This window comes from Malania oleifera, chromosome 2 (genome assembly GCF_029873635.1).
Source record: "Malania oleifera isolate guangnan ecotype guangnan chromosome 2, ASM2987363v1, whole genome shotgun sequence".
NCBI lineage: Eukaryota > Viridiplantae > Streptophyta > Magnoliopsida > Santalales > Ximeniaceae > Malania > Malania oleifera.
In genome coordinates this window covers 62,673,742-62,681,322 of record NC_080418.1, presented here as the reverse complement: position 1 = coordinate 62,681,322, position 7,581 = coordinate 62,673,742, and positions in this window count along the sequence as shown.

Sequence of the window (7,581 nt, the reverse complement as noted above, 5' to 3'; positions counted from 1 at the left end):
ATATTATTTTTTTAATGTGCATTATTTTTTAATTTTATCATTTTAATTATATTTTTATGATATTATTTGATTTAAAGGAAAAAATGAGCATTTTTTAATTAAAATTTTAGTTTTCTTTAGTTTTACAAATATTAACCATATAGTTGGTTTCTTATTTTTAGTTTTTATTTCTAGTTTTTGATTTTCATTTTGTAATTTTTATTAGTGACACCAGACGATTGCTAAAGTTTCAATGAAAATGCAGAGATTTGATCATTAATATCAATGTTAAAAAAAAAAAAAAAGAGGAAGAAAAGAAATTAGCATTTTTAGAATATAATATCATCGCCCACACGTACCTATCACCATTGATATACCCCAAAAGTATATCACCTCATGAGTCAAGAGGAGACTAAGACCCAGCATTGATGCGAGCAGTTACCATCTAAGTCAATTGCTTGGGCAGAGCAACTGATGCCAGCACTATGATGATCGGAGGGATTCACGCCAAGCGTCATAAACACACTCATAAATGGCGAATCTCATAAGAGTCAAACCTCGCCAATATAAAAGGAGGGGCACTACAAAGAGATACGCCATCTCATCCTAACTCATCTTTACTGTTGCTTACAACCTCTCTAGAGAATTCCCTTGCTTAGGCATAAAAGTGATCCCTCGAAGTACACCCCGAGTCCTTCAAACCACTCTTCTTTCATCCTTTTTCAGGTGATCGAGATTGGAAAGTTCATCAGAGGTCATTTGACATTTTTATTCCGTAACAGTTGGCTCTGTCTGTGGGAACACTTTTGAGAGGTTTCCTTCCTACTTCTGATTTTCAATCCTTGAAACATGACAATGTCCAACAATTCAAGCTCAGAGCCGATTTCGGGTGAACAATCATCTCAGTCCACTCACTCCACACTCGAAGATCATACTAGTGTGACGAGGATAGAATTCCTTACTTTCCAGAAGAGAATGGAAGACATGGCAGCTTCCTAGAAAAATATGGAGGACATGTTCAACATGATCTCGCAACAAAGGGGTCATCTAGAGCCTGTTGCTCACCATTGACAAGTAGATCCTAAATTTCACGAAAAAATGGCAAACCAGAAGGCGAGTAGTTGTTGACTTTGGTGTAATCCCAAGAGGGGGGGGGGGGGTGAATTGGATATTTAAAAATTCTTTCATAGGTCAAACAGTTTAACAACAGTATTATGTAATCTAGGGTCTGCTTATGCAATTTTAAATCCAATCATTTACTATAAAACATACATATGCGGTAAATAAATTGCGGAAAAGTAAATTGTATACACAATACATTATCGAGGTTTGGCCAAAGTGCCTACGTCCCTACCTTGACTCACCAGCACAAGGATTCCACTATAAGGCTCACTTCACGGGTGGAGCGGCACCGTTTACAACCAGGTCAATTAACGAGGTTGACCTCAACCTACAACCGCACCTTACCAAGATAGTGTACCTAACTTTCCTAACCGAGTCTAAGTCAATTCGAGACTATTCAACATGGCTAATCTCCCTCTTCAAGTCCATACCTAGAATACAACAGATATAAAAATTTGCGTACATGAAAATATGCTTCTACACAAGTAGATTTGTACCAGTATTAACCAATACACGTAAATGATATAAGACCTATAAGCTCAGTGATGTAATTATGTGCAAACAACACTCAGTTAAAATGTATAATCTCAAATATGCACAAGAGTGTTCAAATAAGCTTTTCTTTGAAAACCAAGTATATCAAATCTTAATGTTGGATTAGTGTTTTAAAGATGCTAGCAATAATATTCAAACAAATTCAAAAATATTTTCTCAATGTAGCAAACATAAGAGTTGTTTGAAATCAAGCTTGTAAAATATTTTGCACACAAAAATATTGCTTAAGGAATCTTGTAATATCAATGCAAAGAACCTGAAGCCAATGAGTTTTCCCACACAAGATTTATTTGTTCAAATCAGTGGGAAAAACTCTAGCCTAACTCTCAAGATAAACAATCAACCAATACACACTTCAAATGAGAGTTATTAGCTATTTAAAATGGAACACAAACAATTTGAATACTCTCACTAAGCTTGAATAATCAAGGAATGTGGAGTGGGAGAGTATTTGGAAGTAGTATGAACAATATAGGCTTGAAAAAAAAATCAGAGAGTTTTTGCCTTAATCACTTTTGCTAATCCATTGCTAATCCATACAAATGAGCCCCTATATATAGAAGAGGGCTAAATTATGATCGTTGAGGACCTATCTGGCATTTTTTGAAAAGTTTAAATGAGGTTAATGAAAAATAACACCGTTTTAACCTCGGTAAATTTTGAGCAACCTGAGAGAGTCGGTCGACCGTGGTGCTCAGTTCGGTTGATCAGGAAGAATTTGAATTATGAGTTCGGTCGACCATTCATAAGGCGATTTCCAAAACTCTGAGGTTTGGTTGACTAGACTGAGTTTGGTTGACCAAACTTGGGTGTTCGGTCAACCAAGTCAATTTTCTTCTATAAGTTTGGTCGATCAGATATTTAGGATCTCTCCACGTGTCAGTTCGGTCGACCAGAGCGTTGCAGCTCATTTTAGGTTCAGTCGACCGAAGGGTCAAACTATTGACCCGATGGAGTTTCCGTCGACCGAGGGTCCCTGAGTATTAGGGTTTGGTCAACCGAACATGCCAATTTGGGCAATTCGGCCCTTTTCTTCGTATAACATTGTCCTTATTTGTATGATGATTAACTTTAAGACAATATGACACATTTTCATGCAGAAATGAGCGTCCTAAGGTCAGTATAAGTCCTTTGAACTTATAGTTCTACATGCATGATATGCACATTATTACAAACTCATTTGAAATGAAATTATTACAGACCCAATAATATTACAACAAATAATAAATGTGTCGAGGTCTTCATATTCCTTCAAATTGCTGCATGCTATCAATGTGATCCAGTTTAGTGTGATCCTGCACACAAATTTGAAAGTCATCAAATACCAAGTGTATTTGTCATTATCGAAATCAGGTATGACCTATAAGGTCAACATTATCCCTCTTTTTGATGATGAAAAATACATGATGCAAAAATGGGTACAGCCAGGATAGGCTCCCGCTAATTTTATGCATAATGGGAAAAATAAGGATTTTAAAATTTTATTCATTACCCAATTTTGCCACTTCTCCCCCTTTTGACAACAGTAAAAAGGGGCTTAGACAGAAGCATTTAAGTACAAAGAGAGGCAAATGGGCAAACACATTCATATACAAGAGATAAATTGGGAAATTTTGAGAAATTTCGGCAGCATGCCATTTGAATATAAGACATTTCCCAAAAAATCGCTATGTACAAGTGACCTGATTGAGTTCTATGTTTGCAATATATCCAAAACTAGTTACTAAAATAGTTCAGTATTCTCAAAACATAAGTATGACTATCAACATGCAAGAGATATGATAGCTGTGAATTTCATACCACAAACAAATTCATAACATATAAAGCAATGACAGGTTTAGCAATTAAGCACACAAACTATATAACTGGTTATTAAAATGATTTAAATGACATGAAAATAAGGTCAGAACAGAATTATCCACAAACCATTTCAATTGAAACATATCATAAGACCCGTGGAAGATTTGAGTTTAAAGCACACGATATATGATAACAAATAGTTGGTTTGAGTACAAACAAAGTCTAACAAGTTGGCATGCATTTACATGTGAAGTTATCGAATCAGTTATGCTATTTAAAAAATATATGTATATAATAATAATAATAATAATAATAATAATAATAATAATAATAATAATAATAATAATAATAATAATAATAATAATAATAAGGCAAGAGATAAAGATTTTTATGATTTGAAAGAATTTCTTGCCAAATAATAAAAAATTATGAATATATATATATATATATATATGTGTGTGTGTGTGTGTGTGTGTGTGTGTGTGTATAATAAATATATATCCCCCTTAGGATGTTATCAAGAAGGTACTGGGGGTGTGCTTGCTGAAAATATAACTTTAAAGATCAAGCAAACACAAATTTTCTGGTTTGTCAATTAAGCACATACTAAAATATAACCAGAAAAATATAACCACAACGATCCTAAAGATGTTAGACAATTTAAAGCAAGGAGCACATGACAAACACAATCAACATGTGGCAAAACAATATATATCAACTTAAGATTTTTACAAAGATCATTTCATTTAAGCACATGCCACAGTGAATTCAAAATAGATTTAAGCTAAAAATATTTGTGAGCAAAACAAAATAGAAATTTATGTTTAGATGTTCTCCCTTTCATTTTGAGTGATAGCTTAGATACTTCTAAGTGCTTATACATACCACAACTTACTCTCATTTAATTGGCCAAGAGTATAAGCAGTTATTTAAAATCTTTTAATATAACTATATTGGATATTAACTGATTTATTTCAAACATTGCAATCAGTATAGCCTCCCTAGAGACTATAAATGCATAAAAAAGATAAATAGATATCAAGACATTTGTTAGAATTTGTGTATTCCCAAGAGGGGGGGGGGGTGAATTGGAAATTTAAACTTTTCTCCTAGGTTAAGTGAGAAGTCAATATGATTTGGTAATCTAGGATCTTTTTACACAATTCCAAATGTGTCGATGAATAAAATATAAAGAGTTTAAATCATGCACATCATTCATACCATAACATATATGTGCGGTAAATATAAAGTGCGGAAATGTAAACAGACACACGGTATGTTATCAGGGTTCATCCAACTGTGCCTACATCCCCGCCTCTAACTCGCAAGCTCGAGGATTCCACTAAAGGCTCACTTAAGGGTGGAGCGGCACCGATTACAACCAGGTCAATTAGCACAGGGCTGACCTCAACCTTAACAACTAAATCAATTAGCGGGGCTAACCTCAACCTACACGCCTTAATAGGATGGTGCACCTAGCTTTCCTAACCGGGTCTAAGCCAATCTAGGACTATTTCAAAGGGCTAGTCTCCCTCTTCAGGCCCGTGCTTGGAAATACAACAGTATTTGCAATCAAACAATATTGGTACAGTGATTGTGCTTTCGTGCAAAGCAGATATGTACCCAGATGCGCTCAGTCATATGCACCAAAAACAAGATATAATATGTAAGCTCAATATGGTTTAATATATCAACTCTCAAATATATTTTCTATCAATGTATTCAGTGCATGAGAGTGCAAACCTATATGATCTTTGTATCACAAGATGTTCAATCTAAATGCTCAAACAAGGATATCAATCAATCCTTATATATATATATATATATATATATATATATATATATATATATATTTCAACTAGAAGATCTTCTCAATAATATAAATCTTAAGCAACGTATAGATTTGGTTTGCAAAAGGAAATCTAATCTTTGTATTCAGCAAGAGATAAAGCTTTATAAATATTGCCACAAAGATTTTGACTCACAAACAAATATCACTTCAAATATTTTTCAAGATATATAAAACACAATAGATGTTTGTAAATAATTTTAAAAAAATTTTGCAACCAAAATAAAATACGAGCTTCTCAAGATGTTGCAATGAATATACAATCTCAGAAGATCGAACGAGTTCTTCTTAGGAAGGACTTATTAATTAAGTCTCCTAAGAATACTCAAGGTTTTGCTCCTCAAGAAAATGGAATCCATCAATCAAGACAAAGAGAGCACACCTTATGGAACAACCACACTTAAATCACACTTACAAGGATATTAAAGTAGTAAGATCTGGTAAGAATAAGTGTAGGAGGCTAAAAAATGAGTATTATAGACTTTGAGAATTTCAAAGGATTTCTCCTAATCAATATTACTAAATCCCATACTAATTTGCATAAATGATCTCATATATATAGACATGGGAAGGGTTCTGACCGTTAGGGACCTATTGGGTATTATTAAGAAAGTTTTAAATCATTTTAATGTAATTAATCCTGTTTAAAATATTTAACTGCCATAAAAAATTGAGGGCAACCTGAGAGACCCGGTTGACCAGAATACTTTCGGTCGACCGAAGTTCATATGGGTCGGTCGACTGGGCATAATTTGAACTGGGGACTCGGTCGACCGAATAAATATGTCCAAGGTGATTTTTCAGTTTTACCAAGGTTCGGTCGACCAAACTGATTTAAACTAAGTGATTCGGTCAACCAGACCATTGAGATTTCTCCCGAGGACCCTCGGTCGACCAGACAGTTGCAATGCAATTTGGGTTCAGTTGACCAGGTGCATTTGAATTAAGTGAGTTCGGTCAATCGGACTATGGTCAAACTATTGACCTAGTCCGGGTTCAGTCGACCGGGGCATTTTGTATATGGGAGTACGGTCAACCAAACATGTAATTTTCATACATTTTGATTCTTTTTAAGTTGTTCAAACACCCTAATCAAATGACCAAACATATATGTGCATGAGTGAGCGTCCTAGGGTCATTTCTAGGTCTTTTTGAAGACATCGAAAAAATTTGGTGTTGGTCGACCGAAGGTCAGCCGAAGGGTAAACCCTAAGGTCATTCTAAGGTCATTTTCTTTTTGAGCTTACACATTACATCATGCATGTGATGTGTGTGATTATTACATACAAAAAGCCCTAATTACTATTACAGGCCCTTTACATGAATGAATTATATTACAACATAAGAAATTGGGTCTTCAATAGAAATTTGGTCACTCTCTCCATGTGCATTATGATCTGTTATTTTAAGTTCCGACACAAAGTCTCAAACACTCATTAGAAACAATGAGTATTTGTCATAATCAAAACCGAGCATGACCTATAAGGTCAACAACCTTGCTACAAAGGCCACAACCCTAAGAACAATCCATATTTGTTTATAGTTATGATGTTCAAGGTACTTAGAAGAGCCTCAATAATCAAAAATCAAAGCATGATGCATATGAGTTATTTATGCTCTTTTTCTAGGGATAGAGCTGAGCTCCTCTAATTATTCGATGATTATGCTCGGATGAAATTTAATATTCAATTATTTTCACTCACCATTTCAAAAATATTCTAACATTAATTTTATCATAATCATCTATGTATAAGGTTTTACTTTTGGGAAAATTCCTATCGAAATTTTGGCAGTATGTTGGTAGAGTCCCGAACCCATAAAATAAGAAAAAAAGGTAATTTTAGCAGGCTTCGTCGACGAAGCCAAGGTTCTTGTCGACAAAGGCCCTTATGTAGTTCATTGCCGAAATTCAGAGCCTCAGCAACAAAGAGATCTCGACTGACAGGAAAAATATCAGACAAGGGTTCATCGACAAAGGAAGAGGCTCGTTAACGAAGAGCCTATTGTGGCTCGTCTACAAAGGCACCATTCGTCAACGAGTTTGATTGAGTCAAGGGGTCTATAAATATCATTTTTGGTTGCTTAAGGGTTAAAAAATCACAAAATATCTCTCTCTCTCTCTCTCTCTCTCTCTAGAACCGGCGAACTCTCTCTCTCTCTCTCTCTCTTTCTCTTCGAGCCTTCGCTATTTGTCACCCGAATCCATGATCCAATGTTACCAAGTGGATAAGAGGGAAAACCTCTACAATTATAGCCGATTGGATCTTTGTTTTGTG